Consider the following 23,208-nt stretch of genomic DNA (forward strand, 5'->3'; position numbering starts at 1 on the left):
TTTTTTGGTTGTAGCGCAAACGAGTGAAAAGTGACGTAATTTGTAGGACGGGTTGTAAGTGTGGTTTGGTGGGTTGGGTTGAGCAGTAACCCCAACACGGCAGGTGTGCCTGGTCGGCTACACAGGTGTGAGCACCCCTCCTCACCACTCACTCATTACTGGATCTCTTCAGTCATTACAGCCAGGTCATTGGTGCCATATGAAATTAACAAATATAACCAATGTATTAATAACTCAGAGAAATGTATACAAATACAGACAAAAAATGTACTGTAAAAGGAAACATTTAATGTAATTTAAACAAATAAAACTGAACATGTGGGAGGCGACCAGTCTCTTCGATACAACCTTTACCTTGCGGTTTCCTTGCCAGGATTTCGGGGCTCAACGTCCCTGCGGCCCGGTCCACAACCAGGCCTCCTGTTTGCTTGACTGGTCAACCAGGCTCTTGGACGCGGCTGCTCGCATCCTGACGTATGAGTCACAGTCTGGTTGATCAGGTATCCTTTGGAGGTGTTTATCCAGTTCTCTCTTGAACACTGTGAGGGGTCGGCCAGTTATGCCCCTTATGTGTAGTGGAAGCGTGTTGAACAGTCTCGGGCCTCTGATGTTGATAGAGAGTTCTCTCTCAGAGTACCTGTTGCACCTCTGCTCTTCAACGGGGGTATTCTGCACATCCTGCCATGTCTTCTGGTCTCATGTGATGTTATTTCTGTGTGCAGGTTTGGGACCAGCACCTCTACTATTTTCCACGTGTAAATTATATCTCATTCCCACCTGCGCTCGAGAGAATACAGATTTTGGCATTTTAGTCGGTCCCAATAGCTCAGATATTTTAATGAGTGGATTCTAGCAATAAAGGATCTTTGCACGCTCTCCAGGTCAGTAATTTATCCAGCTTTGAAAGGGGCTGTCATTGTGCAGCAGTACTCCACTCTAGAGAGCACTAGCGTCTTGAAAAGTATCATCGGTATAGTATACTTGTATACAAATAGAGTTGTATACAAATACAAGGCACAGCTTCGTATCATCCTTTGCAGAGGACACAAAAATCAGCATGAAAATTACCTCTGTTGAAGACATTGAAAAACTACAAGCAGATATTAATAAAGTTTTCGACTGGGCAGAAGACAATAACATGATGTTTAAGAGTGATAAATTCCAGGTACTCAGGTACAGCAAAAATGAGGACCTTTAACATAATATTGGGTACAAAACACAATTAAATCTGCCCATAGTAGGAAACCAGCATGTCAAGGATTTGGGAATAATGATGTCCGACGATCTAACGTTAGGGAGCATAACCAAGCAAATATTGCGTCAGCCAGAAAAATGATAGGATGGATTACGAGAACTTTCAAATCCAGGGATCCCATCACAATGGTTGAACTCTTCAAATCACTTGTGTTGTCCCGTCTTGAGTATTGCTCAGTACTCATTTCCCCCTTCAGAGCAGGAGAGATTGCTGAAATAGAGGGAGTACAGAGAACATATACGGCATACATAGACGCGATAAAGTACCTAAATTATTGGGATCGTCTCAAAGCTCTCCAAATGTACTCACTAGAAAGGAGACGAGAGAGCTATCAAATAATATACACGTGGAAAATACTGGAGGGCTTGGTTCCTAGTCTACACAGTAAAATAACAACTTACTAGAGTGAACGATATGGAAGAAAATGCAGAATAGAACCAGTGATGAGCAGGGGTGCCATAGGCACAATCAGAGAATACTGTATAAACATCAGAGGTCCACGGTTGTTCAACATCCTCCTACAGAGCATAAGAAATAGTGCCGGAACAACAGTGGACATCTTCAAGAGAAAACTTGATAGTTTTCTTCAAGGAGTGCCGGACCAACCGGGCTGTGGTGGGTATGTGGGCCGCTCCAAGCAACAGCCTGGTGGACCAAACTCTCACAAGTCAAGCCTGGCCTCGAGCCGGGCTTGGGGAGTAGAACTCCCAGAACCCCATCAAGCAGGTATCAAGCAGGTATAGCATCTCTAGTGTGAAAGGTTCTTGTTATCCAACCTGTCATTTTTCTTGCAGTTGTGACGGCTACTTTATTGTGCTCTTTAAACTTAAGGTAAGGTCTTCCGACGTGAGCATACTTAAATCCTTTACACTGCTTTTTCATTCTATGTTATGATTTGACTGCGTTTTGTACGTGGTTTCCGTTATTATATTTTATTTTTTTCCGTAGCGCAGAAGCTGAAACCTATCTTCCATTAAATACTATATTTTCTGTAGCCCATTGCAATACCTTCTTTACATCTGTTTACATCTGATTGAAGGTTTGCCGTGTCCTTTATATTGTCTACTCTCATAAAAATCCTAGTGTCATCTGCAAAGGATGACACAGTACTACAGATTGTGTCCTTGTCTATATCCGATATGAGGATGAGAAAACGTACTGGAGCAAGCACAATATCCTGAGGGACTGAGCTCTTGACGGTTGATGGACCGGATTTTATTTTGTTGATTATTACACATTGGGTTTTGTTAGTCTGGAAATTGTAGATACATTTGCCTATTTTTCCGGTAATTCCTTTTGAACGCATTTTATGTGCAATAACACCATGGTCACATTTGTCGAAGGCTTTGCGAAATCGGTGTAAATTACATGAGCGTTTTGCTTGACTTCCATGGCCTCTAAGGCCATGCCATAGTGGTCCAGCAACTGTGACAGGCAAGAGCGCCCTGTTCTGAAACCAAGGGAATATCCCACTTATCGGGAAACCAAACATAAGCCAGCAGCATGAGAGGGAGTAGACAGCAACTAAGACATCTTGGACGAGCTCCGAAATGTCAATGTGGAAATTTCCCAGTGTGTGGGACACTGGTTGTGTGTGTGTGCAGAGGTCCACGGTGGTTCAATATCCTCCCAGGGAACATTTGAAATATTGCCGGAACAACCGTAGACATCTTCAAGAGAAAACTAGGTAGTTTTCTTCAAGAATTGCTGGACCAACCAGGCTGTGGTGGATATGTGGGGCTGCGGGCCGCTCCAAGCAACAGCCTGATGGACCAAGCTCTCAAGTCAAGCCTGCCTTGGGCCGGACTTTGGGAGTAGAACAACTCCCAGAACCCCATCAAGCAGGTATCAACCTGATATTACGAACACGTGTCGCACACTGAGGAAGAACACCACAACACCTGCGAGTAGACATATGTGCGTTATATATTCGTAACCGAGGCGGGCGAGCACTCTCCAACCATGCAGGTATCCATGGGTAGTGTGTAATGGGGGGGGGGGGGGGGGGGTGGGAATGAAGAGAAACGAAAAGGAAAATAGAAAGAATGAAGTACTGAGTAAGGGTTTGAGGTGAGGGAGGTAAGAGAGAAGGGAGAGTAGGTGGGAGGAGTGTCGTCTGGTGAAAGGGAAAGTGGGAGAGAGACGGAGGGAGTAGGGAGTGGTAGTAGAGGTAGATAGGTAGAAGTAGAAAGTGCTGCCACCATCCATTCTAGTCAGTGCATACAAGACAAGGAATGGAACTTGTCTGTATCCCAAACTTATCCAAGGAGTTCATGTATCAACTCTAAACATGTTGTCATTAAGATCATCAAATCAGTAACCGCAGAGGGTCTCTCGCCTCAACTCACAAAGCTCTAGGGAACAAAATTAAAAACAATTTAAGCAAGCAAGTTAATCAAATATATATTTAGACAATGATAAGTATCATAATTCAAGCACTCGAACTGAAGGTTCACTCTGTCAGGATTACTATACAACGTGAGTCATTACACAATAATTCGAGACCACTACAGCCGTCTGCCCCTGATAATCACATACACTTTGAACACGACTAAGTCACCTTAACGTTCAACTCACCGAGGACTGGGCCTAATTTGGATAGAGAGGGGGTGGAGGGGGTTGACAGGTAGAGTCCCCACCCAGCCGGACAGCCTGGACTGGCTGCTGTTCTCCTATTGCTCTCGAATCTACAGCTCTCTGGGTTTTTATTGCGAACCTAGGAGCTAAACTCTGCCCACAAGTAGATAGCCCCAGGCCATCTATCAAGCCATACCTTAACCAGCGGCTTGTTTGAAGGACACCCGGCTGTTATCGGCTTAGCGGAAACGAGGTCAACTTCACATGACCTGACCTTGGTCACGTGGTGGTCATTAACAGTCTAGAGGTGTGACTTTCACGCCGACAGAATGGCGCCTATTAAAATCTTGTCTGTGACTCATGTATCTCTATGTATATATTAAATACAAAACACCTTTGCGGTGTTACAAGTGCCGTGGGCACAAGCACTGTTTTCCTCGTCCTCCAGCTTGTTGGATTCAACAGTTCCATTATAACAACGCTGCTTAGGCCGGCCACACACGTGCAGTTTTAACTGACAGTTATGACTGTTCAGTTAACAGTTCAACTGTCACAGTTCAAACTGACGTCAGTTAAAAATGAAATGCACACACACACACAGTTCAATCCCTCAGTTTTACCATGGATTCCGAGGAGTACGATCATTTTCATTGTCCAGATTTGAACGTGACGTCCTTGGAGTATCTTGATCTTGCAGGAATTCAAGCAGGTCGTAATACCAAAGTACCGGCTTGTAGATGGTGTCTGTAGATGCTCCAGACTTCTTTGATGCCTCAACCTTCTTTTTCTCCTTGCGATAAGCGCTTCTCAAACTATTAATTTTCATCAAGACTGACTTCTTAGTGGCACCAGGCTCAAGTTCCTCCAACTTCTTTACTAATTTGCTATAGGCAACATCTTTCTTTGTGCGGTCATGACACTCTTCACTTTTAACTTGCCACAGGCAAGGTTCACATCGATAGAGTTCAATGAATTCAACAATCACTTGGTTTTGTTCACGTGCCATCTTACACTGCACTCACCGCTACCACCTGTAGAAATGACAAGTTGAGAACTGTACAGTTACGAATCCCCACACACGCGCAGTTCAGTTACTCCTTTCAGTTAAAAATATGGAACATTGCATTTGTCGCAGTTTAACTGTACAGTTCTGTTGAACTGACGAAATGAGCAACTGAGATACCCACACACGTGCAGTTTTAACTGACAGTTTTAACTGTCAGTTAAAACTGCACGTGTGTGGCCGGCCTTACACAGACAGCTTTTAAAATAGCTGGATGGAAATCACCAACGATGACCCAGGTCTCTTTGGTCACCTCATCAGCTCACTCCTTGCCAGACATTAGTCACATGTATTTGACGGCAACTACCTCTTGAATTGAGCCATTCTTAAATTTATAAAACATGAGAATGAACTTCCAGGTTCTTAAGTATGCTCCTGGAAAGCTTCCAGGTCCTGAAGTAGTATGCTCCTGGAAAGCTTCCAGGTCCTGAAGTAGTATGCTCCTGGAAAGCTTCCAGGTCCTGAAGTAGTATGCTCCTGGAAAGCTTCCAGGTCCTGAAGTAGTATGCTCCTGGAAAGCTTCCAGGTCCTGAAGTAGTATGCTCCTGGAAAGCTTCCAGGACCTGAAGTAGTATGCTCCTGGAAAGCTTCCAGGTCCTGAAGTAGTATGCTCCTGGAAAGCTTCCAGGTCCTGAAGTAGTATGCTCCTGGAAAGCTTCCAGGTCCTGAAGTAGTATGCTCCTGGAAAGCTTCCAGGTCCCGAAGTAGTATGCTCCTTGAATTGCTTAACCTAAAAATAAAAAAGACCCTCCCCCCAGTGTAATAATCTCTAAATGCATGCAGGATAACAGCTTAACAGAAAACTGGATGATGTGATTGGGACAAATCCGCAACAGCTAAAGCTAGAAAAGTTGAGCCTCTAATCCTACGGAAGCATAAGATTAAGAGCCATCAGTATGTACAGGAACAGAGCCGTCATATAAATATGTGTTTTCAAAGAGTAATAGGAGTTGAACCTAAGTGAGAGCCCGGTAACTGACACTGTCGTTGCAAGACCTTCAGATATTCTACTGGACTGAGTGACCGTGAATCTCTGGTATTTTAAAATGTATTATCCTTGTGTTGAGAAATGTGTGCATACCACTCTGACTCTGAATCTACGGACGGAGGAAATAAACTACTGAAAACGGGAATCCTCCTCCTCCTCCTATGACTGAAATCCTGTAGATTATATTGGGTCCTAATTACTATTTTGAACATACAAATGTTGAGTCGTATGCAAATTATTTTACAAGTGTTCTGTATTGTTTAATTTTTGTGATAATTTACACATGAGAATTTAGTGATTAATATGTACTAAGAAATGCAAATCAAGGCATTCCTATGTACATGTACTTAAGAGTAAATAGGAGTGTGTAATATATACTCAGCAGGCATGTCAAACACGCGGCCTTTAGCAAGCACACCTGCGGCCCGCACAAAGGATACTGTAATTTGGTCATTTAACGGCCCAAATTGCAGCTTTTACCATTTAAATTTTCACCTTTTAATAGATTTCAAAAGCACAAAAGAAACACGAATGCAGCTGTGAGGCAAGCGAGTTAAGACTTCTAAAAATAGACATAACGTTAACTGTTAAGCTGGCCTACATTTGATTTTAGTTGTTTAACCGGTGATTTTATTTTTTATTTGTTGATTTTTCATATTCCACATCATCTTTAAAATGATTAGTGCTCCTCCAGCTAAGAGGAAAAGAAAACTTAAAATAGCAGTTCGAGTGTTTCTAGAACAATGGGAATTACAATATTTTTGCACAGCGGTGAATGTAAAGATATATTGTTTAATTTGCAACAACAGCATTGCCACGCTAAAAGACTACAACTTGAAAAGACATTATGAAACGAATCATCGATCTTACGATATATATAAAGGTCTAATGTGTGTGTCTCAAGACTCAAGGAATTGAGGCAACAGACCTGTTTTACGAACATTTGATAAAAGGAATGTTCCTTCCCTTACTGCCAGCTGTGAACTCTTCCCTTACTGCCAGCTGTGAACTCTTCCCTTACTGCCAGCTGTGAACTCTTCCCTTTCTGGCAGCTGTGAACTTTTCTCTTACTGCCAGCTGTGAACTCTTCCCTTACTGCCAGCTGTGAACTCTTCCCTTACTGCCAGCTGTGAACTCTTCCCTTACTGCCAGCTGTGAACTCTTCCCTTACTGCCAGCTGTGAACTCTTCCCTTACTACCAGCTGTGAACTCTTCCCTTACTGCCAGCTGTGAACTCTTCCCTTACTGCCAGCTGTGAACTCTTCCCTTACTGCCAGCTGTGAACTCAATGATCGCCATGAGAGGGGGACATCTTACAGTGAAGGAGATGTCTTAAAGCAATGTCTTGTAATAACGGCTCAAGCTGTGTGTCCAGAGACAGTACACTTACTCAAAGATATTTCATGAACCAGGAACACTGTTGCTGAACGGAGTGATGAAATGTCGGGTGATTTGACACAACAGTTGAAGGCCGCATCATCAAGTTTGATGTGTTCTATTGATGAGACGGTTGGCACGACTGGCATAGCACAGCTCGGGGTCGTCATCAGGGCCTGTGATAGTGTGTGTAATATTGATGAAGAACTGCTTGAACTGATCCCCGTGTATGACTCTACAACCACCCAGGACTTCTTGGAGACAGTCCAGCAGGTTCTGCAAGACTTGGGGTTTAGATCTGAGTATAACTTGCATGGTTATCTACCGACGGTGTTGCCAATATGGTTGACAGAGATAACGGTATCGCCGCTAAGTTATCAACACAAATGGAAAACTCATCCAGATTCATCATTTGCACATTTTCACTGCATTATTTACCAGCAAAATTTGTGTTCAAAGATTTTCAACCTGGATCATGTGGTTAGTTTGGTGACCAAGACAGTGAACTACATCAGAGGCGGAGCTGTCAACCAGGGCCAAGTGAGCCAGGTGTTGAAGATAAGGATAACCAGTCTACACCCAAGTGAGCCAGGTGTTGGAAGATAAGGATGACCAGTCTATACCCAAGTGAGCCAGGTGTTGGAAGATAAGGATGACCAGTCTACACCCAAGTTAGCCAGGTGTTGGAAGATAAGGATGGCCAGTTTACCGGTGGTCCAGTCTACACCCAAGTGAGCCAGGTGTTGGAAGATAAGGATGACCAGTTTACCGGTGGTCCAGTCTACACCCAAGTGAGCCAGGTGTTGGAAGATAAGGATGACCAGTTTACCGGTGGTCCAGTCTACACCCAAGTGAGCCAGGTGTTGGAAGATAAGGATGACCAGTTTACCGGTGGTCCAGTCTACACCCAAGTGAGCCAGGTGTTGGAAGATAAGGATGACCAGTTTACCGGTGGTCCAGTCTACACCCAAGTGAGCCAGGTGTTGGAAGATAAGGATGACCAGTTTACCGGTGGTCCAGTCTACACCCAAGTGAGCCAGGTGTTGGAAGATAAGGATGACCAGTTTACCGGTGGTCCAGTCTACACCCAAGTGAGCCAGGTGTTGGAAGATAAGGACGACCAGTTTACCGGTGGTCCAGTCTACACCCAAGTGAGCCAGGTGTTGGAAGATAAGGATGACCAGTTTACCGGTGGTCCAGTCTACACCCAAGTGAGCCAGGTGTTGGAAGATAAGGATGACCAGTTTACCGGTGGTCCAGTCTACACCCAAGTGAGCCAGGTGTTGGAAGATAAGGATGACCAGTTTACCGGTGGTCCAGTCTACACCCAAGTGAGCCAGGTGTTGGAAGATAAGGATGACCAGTTTACCGGTGGTCCAGTCTACACCCAAGTGAGCCAGGTGTTGGAAGATAAGGATGACCAGTTTACCGGTGGTCCAGTCTACACCCAAGTCCGCTGGTTGTCCTGTCACAAAGTGCTCACAAGATTGTATTTGTTGAGTCAAGAAATAATTATGTTTTTGGAGAGGCAAGGTCAAAACACTGAGGAAATAGAATAAGAAAGTTGGCTCCAGGATCTGGCTCTTGCTGTGGCCATTACTGCACAGTTAACTGATCTTAATTTGAAATTACAAGGCAAACAAAAGAAAATCCCAAGTACAACTCGTAATTTTCCTAAGTGCAAAGAACTGATAAACATTGCCAATACCGAGTCTGTACTCAGCTTTGCTAAGTATGACAGTCACCTGGAACTGTTGTCAAAGGAATTTCAGGAAAGATTTCGTTATATCTCATCTTTTGAACACCACTTTGCATTATTCTCAGCACCATTCATCTTGGATGTTGCCAAGGCGGAAGAAAGCCTGCAGACAGACCTATTAGAGATGCAGTCTGATACTACACTCAGAGCGAAGTATCTTGAAATGGGGGCTTCTTTTCATACCTTCCTGAAACGTTTAAAAACTTCAGAAAATTTGCCACAAGGATTATGGCAATGTTCGGGTCTACCTGTGAGTGTGAACATGGGTAGAATTTTCTACCTATTTTCCATCATGAAATCAACAAAAACTTCTCGGAGAACAAGGCTGACTGATCAACACTTCTGATCAAAGTGGGAACTGCACAAATATTTCAGCCAGACGTGTCAAAAATTGTCATTAAAAAGAGGTGTCAAGCTTCAGGACAAAAAACTAAAAATGATTGAATAGTCGTAAATATATAATTTTGAACTGTTGAAGTTTTTGTACAATGTATTTGTTGCTGTTGGTTACAAGTCTATGCTAACGTTTATTTATATTTTTGTTAAACTACTTCATTACCTTGCATTCATGAATGTGGCCAGCCGCTAAACCATTTGTATGTACGTTGTATGTTTATAAGTTTAAGAAATACAAATATTCTGCAATAATTTGTATTAAATGGCTTTAATTAGTAGTCGTGTGTGGCCTTCATGACAACACAAATGAGACTCATATGGCCCTCGGGGGACCCTTTGTTTGACATGCCTGGCCTATACTGTCAATACCAGCAGCCTATACTGTCAATACCAGCAGCCTATACTGTCAACACCAGCAGCCTATACTGTCAACACCAGCAGCCTATACTGTCAATACCAGCAGCCTATACTGTCAATACCAGCAGCCTATACTGTCAACACCAACAGTCTATACTGTCAATACCAGCAGCCTATACTGTCAATACCAGCAACCTATACTGTCAACACCAACAGCCTATACTGTCAATACCAGCAGCCTATACTGTCAATACCAGCAGCCTATACTGTCAACACCAACAGCCTAAACTGTCGACACCAACAGTCTATACTGTCGACACCAACAGTCTATACTGTCAACACCAACAGCCTAAACTGTCGACACCAACAGCCTATACTGTCAACACCAACAGCCTATACTGTCGACACCAACAGCCTATACTGTCGACACCAACAGCCTATACTGTCAACACCAACAGCCTATACTGTCAACACCAACAGCCTATACTGTCAACACCAACAGCCTATACTGTCAACACCAACAGCCTATACTGTCAACACCAACAGCCTATACTGTCAACACCAACAGCCTATACTGTCGACACCAACAGCCTATACTGTCGACACCAACAGTCTATACTGTCGACACCAACAGTCTATACTGTCAACACCAACAGCCTATACTGTCGACACCAACAGCCTATACTGTCGACACCAACAGCCTATACTGTCAACACCAACAGCCTATACTGTCAACACCAACAGCCTATACTGTCGACACCAACAGCCTATACTGTCAACACCAACAGCCTATACTGTCAACACCAACAGCCTATACTGTCAACACCAACAGCCTATACTGTCAACACCAACAGCCTATACTGTCAACACCAACAGCCTAAACTGTCGACACCAACAGTCTATACTGTCAACACCAACAGCCTATACTGTCAACACCAACAGCCTATACTGTCAACACCAACAGCCTATACTGTCGACACCAACAGCCTATACTGTCGACACCAACAGTCTATACTGTCGACACCAACAGTCTATACTGTCGACACCAACAGCCTATACTGTCAACACCAACAGCCTATACTGTCGACACCAACAGCCTATACTGTCAACACCAACAGCCTATACTGTCGACACCAACAGCCTATACTGTCAACACCAACAGCCTATACTGCAGACACCAACAGTCTATACTGTCGACACCAACAACAATAACACTGGCAACCTATGGTGATTCCGGGACGCTGGACCAACCACCCAAACAGAAGAAAATGTATATATACTGATTAGCATTGTAAATGTGTGGCCACGTCTGTGGTAGAATAAAAATAATAATAATAATAATAATAATAATAATAATAATAATAATAATAATAATAATAATAATAAAACAATAACAAAGCTGGTGTTGCGGGCCTGTGGGCCGCTCCAAGCAACAGCCTGCTGGAGCAAGTTATCACAAAGTGGAGCCTGGCCCCAAGCCGAGCTCGGGGAGTATAGAACTCCTGAAACCATCTCCAGGTATGCTCCAGGTAACACCAAACTCTCACACAACAACTGCAGCAACACGCACAAACTGCCAGTGGATGAACTAATAAACGTTACTGATGCCCCGCATATTCGAGCCCCATTATACATTTTAAGTTTAACGCCTCATATTAGCCGCGCTCTACCTTACCAAACTTTGTTCAAGAAGTCCCCAAGCCAGGAACTGGTGGCAGAGTATAGTAATGACCACGCCGGGCTAAGAACCCATTGGCGCAACATTCAAAACTCTGAAGAGGGCAAGTTTCCAGCGTATAAACACAGTCCCACAGGCTTCTTGTAACAACAGAACTGACTCAAATATTCAGGTCATATATATTACTTGTGGAGCTCAACTGTGAACTGCGGGCTTGGTCAGCCATCATATGACGGTCGTGGTGTGTACAAGAGCCACAACTCCCTGGCAAGGTTTAAGTTTTCCTTTAAATAAGAATTCTACTTGAATTTCTACTACTTTCTACTTTCTTCACTTCAAGTTGACTGCAAAAGTAAATTTAACAGCAGTTTTCACAACTGCAAGAAAATTACAGGTTGAATAAAAAGAACCTTTTTAACAATATGTCAATTATAATACATTTTAAGACACTATAGTGCTCTCTAGGGGGAATTTATTGTTAAACAATAAGAGCCTCAATCAAGGCCGCAAAAATTCTCTAGTCTCCGTGGTGTAGTGGTAAGACACTCGCCTGGAGTTCCGCGAGCGCTATGTCATGGGTTCGTATCCTGGCCGGGGAGGATTTACTGGGCGCAATTCCTTAACTGTAGCCTCTGTTTAACGCAACAGTAAAATGTGTACTTGGATGAAAAAACGATTCTTCGCGGCAGGGGATCGTATTCCAGGGACCTGCCCTAATAAGAAAGGATTAGAAAGGAAGGAAAGGATTAATCAACCAGGAAACGCTACGCGTACTAGTGGCTGTACAAGAATGTAACAACTCTTGTATAGCTAAAAAAACAAAAAAAAAAAAAAAAAAAAATTGCTGATCTGGAGAACGTGCAAAGAATTTCTACAGCCAGAATCTACTCAATAAAGCATGCAAATTACTGGGACAGCTTAGAAGTTTACATCTGTATTCCCTCTTAGAGCGCAGGCGACAGATACATAAAAACTTACGTTTGAAGATCATTAGAGGGTCCTGATAATCAAAATCTTAAGTTGATAAATACATGATTATTTTTTTTATAATTATATTTTATGATAATTGGCGAGTACAAACACAAAATACTTAATCGTGCAACATATAAAAACATGATAGGAAATGGCAGGCTTTTGTCAGGCCCACCAGAGCTCGGGCACCTATAAAATTGGCACTGCACCCTTTACATATATAATTCAAGGTGAATCCTACAGCCTAATCCTATCGGCAATCGTTCATTCCTCAGAGTCAATAAATCATAGATATATACATGTATAGAAATTAATCTTCCTTCAACCTTGAACAGCCACTCATTGCGTCACTTATCCTCTTTTATATATCGTATCCGGAAATAGTCATCCCCCTGTGATAATAGGCAATACAAAAGTAGTATCGTCACTAGCCTAGGCTACCTGCTAAGCAGTTTTTGGGTTATTTATCATTCGAATATATTCACGTTAGGTATTTGGGGATCCGATTCTTCGAGACCTGTTCACACACATTCACGGTATCCCACTCCATCTATGGATAAATCCACTTCCACTAAATTATATCTTCGTGTTGGGAATTTTATAACTGCATCTCATCTGTTTGGCGACGCCTGCGCCACGAGTCAGTTGGTCATCTAAACTCGCGCCGTCGCCGCACTGTGCTCTCTATATCCCTCCCCACCAGTCAATTTACCTGTGATAATTATTATTATTAATTTATATATTATATATATATATATATATATATTATATATATATATATATTATATATATATATTATATTATATATATTGTCATTCGGACTACCTCCCAGGGACGCGCCTTCCAACCACAAGCTCTGGTACTTGGCTCTGGGCCCCGCCTCACTCCCAGACCCTTGTGTTCAGGAAAACCTCGTTTTTATTCCCTAACTCTCACAGGACTTCGGCGACCCTCACTGGGCCCCTGAGCTTATAACTCTCGGCTCTCTTCTTTTTGTAGACTTCAAAGTACCGCTTCGAGGGCTGGTTCCTCCCAATCACCCTGAACATACAATTTACCCTTTACCACAGGAACACTCCTCGCAAAGTTGACACATTGTGTACTCGACATTTGGGTTTTGAGAAAGCTGCCAGATACGTCTATATCCCAGGCGTATTCTGGCAACTGTCAACTTTGTGAAAGAGAAAACATGCACTCACTTGAACATTATGTTGTAGAATGTCCCATATTGTCTGACTTTCGCCCTCCTGGGCTGAGGTATGCTGAACTTTAACTACTATATGAGTACTGGAACACTTGATGATATATTGGACTTGTACCCTAGATTAACCATGTAATGTAACTATATAACCTGAGCTTGTAAAAGCATCTTAATCACCTTCAGTGGTTAAGTTCTTAATTACACACTAGTTTCTCTTGTCAGCTATCTCACCCTGTCAGAGTAAAAGAGACAAATATATGTGCATGTGTATATATGTATGTGTATATATGTATGTGTGTGTATGTGTATGTGTGTGTATGTATGTGTGTGTATGTATGTATGTGTGTACTCACCTAGTTCTCACTTAGTTTTGTTTGCGGGGGTTGAGCTCTGGCTCTTTGGTCCCGCCTCTCAACCGTCAATCAACAGGTGTACAGATTCCTGAGCCTACTGGGCTGTATCATATCTACATTTGAAACTGTGTATGGAGTCAGCCTCCACCACATCACTTCCTAATGCATTCCATTTGTCAACCACTCTGACACTAAAAAATGTGTGTGTGTATGTGTGTGTATGTATGTATGTGTATAAAGTATAAAGCTGATCAGAATTGCATTTCACCATTAGAATTCACATTAATGCATTCATAAATCTATGTATCTATGTATTTACGTATGTAGCTTAGCCTACCATTTTAAAAGCACTACGATCACTTCTGTGATTGTTCAATAAATCTCTGAACTGTATATTTGACAAATCTTTCACCCTGTCCATGGAGGACAGAAGAAAATGTATATATGCTGGTTAGCATTGTTAATGTGTAGCCACGTCTGTGGTAGAAAATAATAATAATAAAAAAAAAAAAACACTCCTCACAGCCGCCCTCTACGCTTACGGCCTCTGGTCTCTAAGGCCTCAGAATTGCGTGATGTCACCAGCTGATTCCCACAGGGTTCTGTACTTGGACCTATCTTGTTTCTGATATACGTAAATGATCTTCCGTAAGATAGACTCATTCCTCTCAATGTTTGCTGACGATGTTAAAATTGTGAGAAGGATTAAAATTAAAGGGCAGCAAGAAACTACACGATGGCCTGAACAGACTGAAGGAACGGTCCAACAAATGACTACTTGAGCTTAACTCAAGTAGGTATAGGGAGCAGGAGGCCGAACATACGGTACCAACTGGGAGATGAAATCCTTCAGAAATCAGGAAGAGAAACATGTGAGAGGTTAATATCACGCCAATCCTGTCCCCTGAAGCCCACATCAAAAGGATATCAACGGCATATGCGAGACTGGCAAACATAAAAACGGCCTTTAGAAACTAGTATAAGTGATCATTCAGAACCTTATATACCTTATATGTCAGACCAATCCTGGAGTATGCGGCCCCAGTGTGGGGTTCATATATAATCAAATAAAACTGGAAGTTAGAAAACGTTCTGAGGTATTACACCTGAGACTTGTCAACGAACTGAGAGGTGAGATACGATTAAAGACTACTGAAATTAAACCTAACGCCACTGGCAGACAGAAGAGTTGGGGAAGACGTGATTACTACCTATAAAATTCTCTGTGGAATTGACAAGGTAGATAAATCGGAAAAATACTGTATATGCAAAGTGATCTTTAGTTTAAGTAACCCGAATAAACCCAATTTAGAAAAGCTTCATATTTAGTGTTTAAAACTAATCTTTTATCATCAAACGTTACCATAGGATAAAACTTAAACTGTAACGTTACGCAATGTAATCTTGACATTGTAGACAATAATTACGGCTGAACAAAAGATGTCTTTAATGTAGCACCCAACATTTGTAACAGCTAATATAAAAAATAAGAAAGAAATGCCACCAATTTATTAAAAATTACATAACTACTCATTTTGTTTCAGTTTCAATATCTTCGTATTCTAGAAGCGACCAACTTGAGGGAGACAAAACCCGCTCGTGTGTACACTTGACTAGTGACTGTTCCTAAGAGTACACAGTTACTCAGGCACCCGCAAGATGTCACCGCGGGTTGCATGGGATGCAAATTTTCCACATCATCATTACGAATGTAACTTTTCCCATTTCTAATGTTAACATCACCATTGATGACCAAGTGTATTTTTTATCAAACACACACGTAATTTTATTAGGTCATCTCTCTACAGGAAGGCTTGAGGGTCGATGCAGCTGCTCCCCGCGCGCACTAAAGGTGCTGCCACCTACATAAAGTATCGCCACTCACCCGCATACAGAAATGTTTGATCCAAATATCTGAGAAACGCCAGGATACTGTTCGGTAAATTTATGGCCCACGCATAACTTTAAATTTATTACAGGTCAATCGATGGTGTTGACAAGTGGTACACTGACCTGCATCCCCGCGTGGGGCATGGTCTCCTGCAACCATTGATGTTGTCTCCGAATTCCGCGATTTTCTCGCATTCCATTATATAATGACGCAGTCTGCAAATAGTTCTGCTGACAGAGTTTACATTTAGTCAAATCTCCATCAGCAGATCATGCAAACTCCCAGAGGTACTTGTAGCCGAGCCTAAGCCTAGCAGTGGTAACATCTAGAAGTCTACTAACATTAGATGACCCATAGACGTGCGTTTCTTCCTGCAAGATAGAATGAACAGCCGCATTAGTTGATAGGAAATGCGCCCAACCATTTCTCTACCGCCTGGGACTTAAACCCCCAATTCTCGACAGAATCGAGAAAGAACCCGCCTATGCTACCTGGACCCTTTTGAAACGTTTGTCATTTGCCTGGTGTATTGAGTTGCACACACACATTTACAGGTACTCAGACATAACTACTGAGTACCAAGCACGTAATGGCGCCAAGCCATTACGACCATAGAGCACTTGGAAGAGGTCAGGATAAGGATTTGGGATGGGACGGGGGGGGGGGGGGAAGGAATGATGCCCAACCTCTTGGACGGTAAGGGATTGAACGCCGACGTGCACCGTCGCTCTACCATCCAGCCCAAGTGGTTGGGCACACACCAAATAAAGTCTCCTACTACTATAGAAGACTATTTATTTGGTGTGTGTCGGGAGAGGCTTACTGATTTGTGTCGACGGTGAGGCTGTGCTCATCGCCCGCATGCACTCTGGCTGCGGTACAGAATGCGGTACATTCCACTCCCAATGCTTCTCTTCAAATGCACAACAAAATCATATTTATGTGATGAATCAATGAGAAAACCACTAAGCGTCATGAAGAGGATTCGAACCTGCACACTGGGATCCCAAGCACACGTCTTAAACAATTTAACCACTTCATGCTGAGAGCTATAAAACCTGGTGTTCAACTGAATCTTCTATGGGTCCCAAGGCTTCCACTGCATGAGGGCATGAAGGCAATGAGCAAAACCCTGACTTGGCTTCAGAGGAAGCCTCAGAACCCCTGGAGGATTCAGTTGAATCCCAGGTTTCATTGCCTTTAGCATGTCGTGTTTAGTCGTCTAAGGTGTGTACCTGAGAGTACCCAATATGCCGGTTCGAATCCTCATTGCTCCTACTGATTTCCCTATTGATACATCACATTAATGTGATTTCTCTGTGTATAGATAGAGATGATAAAACCTCTGAACTCCAAGGACCATTTCAAAGCTCTCAAAAGGTAAAAATGAGAAGAAGCAAGCATCACAAAATATTTATGTGGAAATTACCGGAAGGCCAGGTCCTAAATTTGCATAGTAAAATAACATATTGGAGCAAACGATGTGACAGGAAATGCAGCATAAACCCAGTGAAGAGAAGAGGTGCCATAGGCACAATCAGAGAACACTATACACTTTGTTACCTTGTGGTGATTCCGAGGATCAACGTCCACAAAGCCCAGTCTCTAACCAGACCTCCTAGTTGGTGGCTTGGTCAACCAGGCTGTTGAACATGGCTGCTCGCATACTAATGTATGAATCACAGCTTGTTTAATCAGGTATCCTTATAAAGTTCTCCCTTGAAGACCATGAGAGGCCAGCCATGTATGATCATCAGATGTCCACAGCTATTCCTTATCTTCCCAGCAAACAAATATTGTCAGAGCAAAAGAAAAACATTAAACACGTTCCTGCAAGACATGCCAGACCAACCAGGCTGTATTGGACATGTGGGCTGCTCCAAGCAACAGCCTGTTGGAGCAAGTTATCAGAACAACAACTCCCAGCACCCATATCAGGTATGGCAGTGGTTGAAAGATTATCTCCATACATGTCCAGATGCAGACCCAACAATATCCAAAGACCAGCATTTAACTGCCCAATATTGAGTATCGTACTATGAAAACCTGTAAGCATTAAGACTATTTTTTAGAGGCAATGTAACATTGTATTTTATTCTGATAAGGTATGTTTCCAAATGATTTTAAAATTAAGCAAGTTCATTTTCCCGTCTGTTGTTCAATAATAAGCTACAGTATTTCTATAAAGTCTTCAGATGTGTCACATTACATGCAGTATTAAACTTCCTAGAGGTCTATTGGTCTGCATGCCTAAACTTGTGCGAGTCTTACATCTGCCAATCTCATTCAAAAATGACTATCTACTATTACTATGAATTTAAGTACAAAATACAGTATAGACTTTGCACCCTAAAACCATATTTTGTACTATTCCATTGACTGATTATTAATATTAATATTAATTTTGCAATCCAGCTTGAAGAAGATGGAAACAACCAAACCTAAACTTTCCTAGGCCTAATATAGCACATTTATGTACTACATTAAACTTTAATATGGCATATATTAGCAATTAGATTCCTTATTTAGGCCAAGGAGAGGTTATGTTTATAGTTAATGTTCCACTTTTTGGTACAGTATGCCATTTGTAGCATTCCAATAGTATAAAATGGAATTTACAGTGTACAACAACTCGATTTCTTTCTTTATTATGCACCCCATACCCATCCCGTAGGTGGTGGTGTAAAGGGTTACAGAGGCACATAATCGGTTCAGGAACTGAACCCTCTAGTTCATTTAGCTAAGCAAATGACAATCTTTGACGCTAGTTACACAATTATTAATGTTATATATACATGTACACATACTCGTACATACATGTACATATACATACATAAACAATCACCTACACAAATACACATCAATAATCTTTTGTATCAAGAGTGATTCAACAAGACACAACAGTCCACATTTTGTACACTCCATCAATAGTAGTTGAAGGGAACTGTACAATATTATCATTTTTAAGAGGATGGACTGCTTGAAAAGTATAAACAAAGTTCTTAATTTTAGAATCTTTATTTTGATGGCCTAAATATTACTTTCCTTATGATTTTTATGACACATGCACCTACCTTGCGGTGATTCCAGGGGTCAAGGTCCCTGCGGCTTGTCTCTGACCAGGCTAGGATATAAAAAAAAAAAAAGTCAAAAAAATTTTCCTAAAATGTTTATTTGTAAATATCTACCATGTTAACATATATAATTGTTAAATATGTGAAGAGGTTCTGGCGAGTGCTTTATGACATTTTACCAAAAAAAAAAAAAAAAAAAAAAAAAACATTGCCAATATTCAACATTGGCAATATTCGAACCAGCAACCGTCTGGAGACCAACAACCTCACCCTGCTCCCATTTTTTTTTTATCCAACTCGGCCTCCAAACACAAAGGGTCGGGTGATTGTGTATCGAAATTTCATTAAACACACCCAATTTATTTTTAACAATATCTCCATGGTAAATGCTCCAACTTTTCCAAATGGATCAACATCATACCATGAACAAAAGTTAAAAAAAAAAAAAAAAAAAAAAAATAATTAACAATTTCGAATTAGTTTAAAAATATTAAAATGTCACCAATTGTTATGTTATTCATTATGGTCTCAGGATGACATATAAAGTTCATGTACCTTATCTCAAAATATTGTTTTAGAGTATAGTTTACTGTAAAAAATATTATCAATGTGGCCATCAAAATATGTGCAAAAGTTAGAAGCAAAAATTTATAACTACAAATGTTAGGGCTTTATGACTAAGCGGAGATGAAGACACCTTAGAGCTAAGAACTTTGCACATATGTAAAAATGAAGAGAATCGGTCAGAAACTGAATTTTTGAAAGTGTCTCAAAGTTGAAAATAACCGTTTTAGAGATACTGTATTTGAAGTTGAAGTTATCGACAATGAGTACGGTAGTTCTAATGAATTAATTTTCTTGTATGTTTTAGTAAACATTGCTTGGTATTCATACTCGAATATGTGAAAGTTGTAGGTCAATATGTGTTGAAATGAAATCGAGAAAAAATAATCTAAATAAAACAAAAAATAGGGATACATTAGGGATAACAAACATTTATATTGCAGTAACTTTATTGCCCATATATAAGTGATAAGGCCCTCATCTGGTCCTCATTCATCAATACAACCTAGAGAGAGAAAGAAAATAGTTTGAAATCTGTAAATAAATCTGCCAAAAACAATCAAAGTTAAAAAAATTCTGCCACCTGTGGCTAATTAACCTGTTGACCAATTTCGCTCAAACTTCACATGCTTAGTGCCGGATAGACATTCTCCAAGATGTACAAGTCACAAGAAAATTTGCATAGAAACAAAGGAGAGAGAGCAAAAAAAAAAAATGTTTGTCAGCTTTTTGTACAATGGGACATAAGAAATATTGCCATTGGGCAATGTATTATACAATATATAATAAAATACAGCATAATAACATACTAACTCATTATTGTGTGAGAAATCTGGCCCTCCAGGTGGCACCAGCTGCATATCTACTTTGTGAACCCTCCTTACTACTACTATTCTTCTTTGTGCATCGGACAGGTGCTTGCATCTCTTTATCCCTGATTGCCAATAAATAGGAGGTGTTATCGTTATTATCAGTTCTAGTTGCCACCTGTCGTGCAAGCATTTTAAAAAATTCGTAAAAATCCATTTCTTAACATATTGGGATGAAATTTTCACGACACTGATGCCAAATAACGGGAGATTTGTTTAAAAATTTTCACTATATTTCATATTTGGAAAAATACCCTTCGTCACCCCACCCCTTAACTTACAACTGCTTCCCGTATCTCTCTCCTTATCTGTATCTTATAGTTTAAATCACCATGTCATATGCCTCTACAAAATCCACAAACAACACTTTTCTCAAACACCCTAAACTTACTATGTTCTACAAAGATCATCAATTTCATTCTATTGCACACACTTTTGAGGTCATTCACAATCTTTTGCAGTTCCTCCTCACTGTTAGCAAAGACCACTGCATCATATGCGAACAGTCATGTCAATATTTTGCTATCACAATTCACTTGCACTCCCATTCCTGACATTCTAGACTTTACGACCTTTACTAGGTCATCCATGTACTGTACTGTATTTTAAAGAACCAGGGAGACATTACACAATCTGTTTTATACCCACACCAAAATTTAAACAAATAAAAATTTCCCTACTTTCACTGGTATTCTGCCACTCTACTGCTCTTAATAAACTCCCTCCAACTCCATAAATCTTTAAAATCTCCCTCAATGTTTGACTATTAATCCAGTCACACAATTTTTCCCTGATCCACGAAGGCAGCACACAACTTTCTCTTTATAGCTAGAAACATTTCTACAACAATTGTAACAGTTAATTTGTACGGCCAATCCCTTTCCTAAACCCAAACTGTTCCTTCCCCTATTTTCTTTGCTATCTCTCATTCTCTCAATTTAAACCAGGGGTAGTTAAAACTGAGGAGTTTGGAACCAAATAATAAGGATATGTAATGAAAGTAGGGAGGGGGGGAAATAGAAGGGGCAGGGGGAAAGATGGAATGAGAAGGGGGAAAGGGAAGGAGAGAGGGGAAAGAGAGGGGATAGAATAAGATAGGGGAGGAGAGGGGAGTGGAGAAATGTAGAGGGTGGGAAAGGAAGGGGGGAAAGGGTGGGAAAGGAAGGGAGAAAGGGTGGGAAAGGAAGGGAGAAAGGGTGGGAAAGGAAGGGAGAAAGGGTGGGAAAGGGAAAGATAGATATTAGGGTAAAGAGAAGAGGGGGCAGAGAAAGGTGGAAAGAAGAAGATAGGGAAGAGGGAAGAGATGGGATAAGAAACGGGAGCAGTTGGATACCCCACCTACTTTTCCATAAATATATATAAAATCCTCATGATTTTCTTTCACCTGTTCTGTTCCTAGTTATCCACATGTAAAGTAAAAGCAAGCTATTGACATCTTTTCAAGTTACAGTATACAGGCATACCTCAGAATGCGAGTTTAATCCGTTCCTGGAGACGCCTCGCCTTCCGAAAACTCGCATTCCGAAGTTAATTTCCCCATAAGAAATAAAGGGAAATGAATTAATCCGTTCCTGACTACCCCAAAAACCCCACATCAAACTAAATTTTTATACCTAATTTACCTAATTCATCTAAATAAACCTACAAAACTATGTTCCAGTTATTACTTACCTTACTGTCGAGTGCTGTAGGCGTATGGAAGATGGTGAGGAGGGGGGAGGAGGAGAGGAGTTACTGTTTGGAAGGGGAGTCCCCTTCCATAATCACATCAGGCAGTGAGGACCTTTCTGGTGTGCTCTCCCTGGGACGTTTAACCTGAGTGCCACTAGGTCCTGGTTGAGGCTCACTGCTCGATTTCCTCACCACAAATTTGTTCATGGAAGCTTGCTTTTCCCTTCTTCGCAAGCTCTCTCTGTAGTAAGGCATCACATTGTCATTGAAAAGATTAAGACAACGGCCTACTACAGCTTTGTCTGGGTGAGTATGTTCAATAGTTGTTTGAATCTCTTCCCACATCTGACACACCTTCTTAATTACTGCAGAAGGGACATTCGCTGGTGCTGTTGGTGCTGCTGCCACCTCCTCCTCCACTGCAGAATCATTCGCTGCTGTGTTGGCTTGCTGTTCCTATTGAAGGGCTAGGAGTTCTTCGGTGGTCAGTTCTTCGTTGTTCTTCCACCAACTCCTCCACATCATCACCATCCAATTCCAAGCCCATTTGCTGGCCTAGACTAACAATTTCCTCAACAATAGGCGCATCATTTATAGGCTCAAACCCCTCAAAGTCTAGTTCTCTCACACCTTCAGGCCACAATTTTCTCCAGCCAGAGATCAGGGTTCTTTGAGTCACTTCTTGCCAGGCTTTGTCAACGAGTTTTAAAGCACTAAAAATGTTAAAATGCTCTCTCCAGAACTCTTTGAGGGTGAGGTTTGTGGCTTCAGTCACTTCAAAACATTTCCGGAAAAGTGCCCTTTCATACAGTTTCTTAAAATTCGCTATGATTTTCTGGTCCATAGGCTGAATTAGAGGAGTGGTGTTAGGAGGAAGGAATTTAACTGTGAGGAATTTATTGTATTGAGGCATCAAATCATCTTCCAAGCCTGGAGGATGAGCAGGAGCATTGTCAAGGAGAAGCACGGCTTTGAGTGGCAATTGTTTCTCCTGCAGATATTTTTCTATGGCAGGGCACAGCACTTCATTCACCCACTCCGAAAAAATAAGCCTAGTGACCCATGCTTTTTTATTAGACTTCCACATCACAGACAAACGGGTTTTCTGCACATTATACTGTTTGAAAACCCTTGGATTTTCAGAATGATACACTAGCAAGGGT

At 41.5% G+C, this 23,208-nt stretch overlaps 1 long non-coding RNA gene across 1 annotated transcript in view; it reads right to left on the reverse strand.

Moving 5' to 3' along the window:
• Positions 1 to 23,208, reverse strand: part of LOC138368602 (uncharacterized) — a 342,569-nt gene that overhangs the window by 300,749 nt on the left and 18,612 nt on the right. The window contains exon 2 of the long non-coding RNA XR_011229606.1: positions 18,942 to 18,991. This is a non-coding gene — a long non-coding RNA (uncharacterized lncRNA). The remainder of the gene's footprint in view (positions 1 to 18,941; positions 18,992 to 23,208) is intronic.

The sequence above is a fragment of the Procambarus clarkii genome, chromosome 25, assembly GCF_040958095.1.
Source record: "Procambarus clarkii isolate CNS0578487 chromosome 25, FALCON_Pclarkii_2.0, whole genome shotgun sequence".
Classification (NCBI taxonomy): Eukaryota; Metazoa; Arthropoda; class Malacostraca; order Decapoda; family Cambaridae; genus Procambarus; species Procambarus clarkii.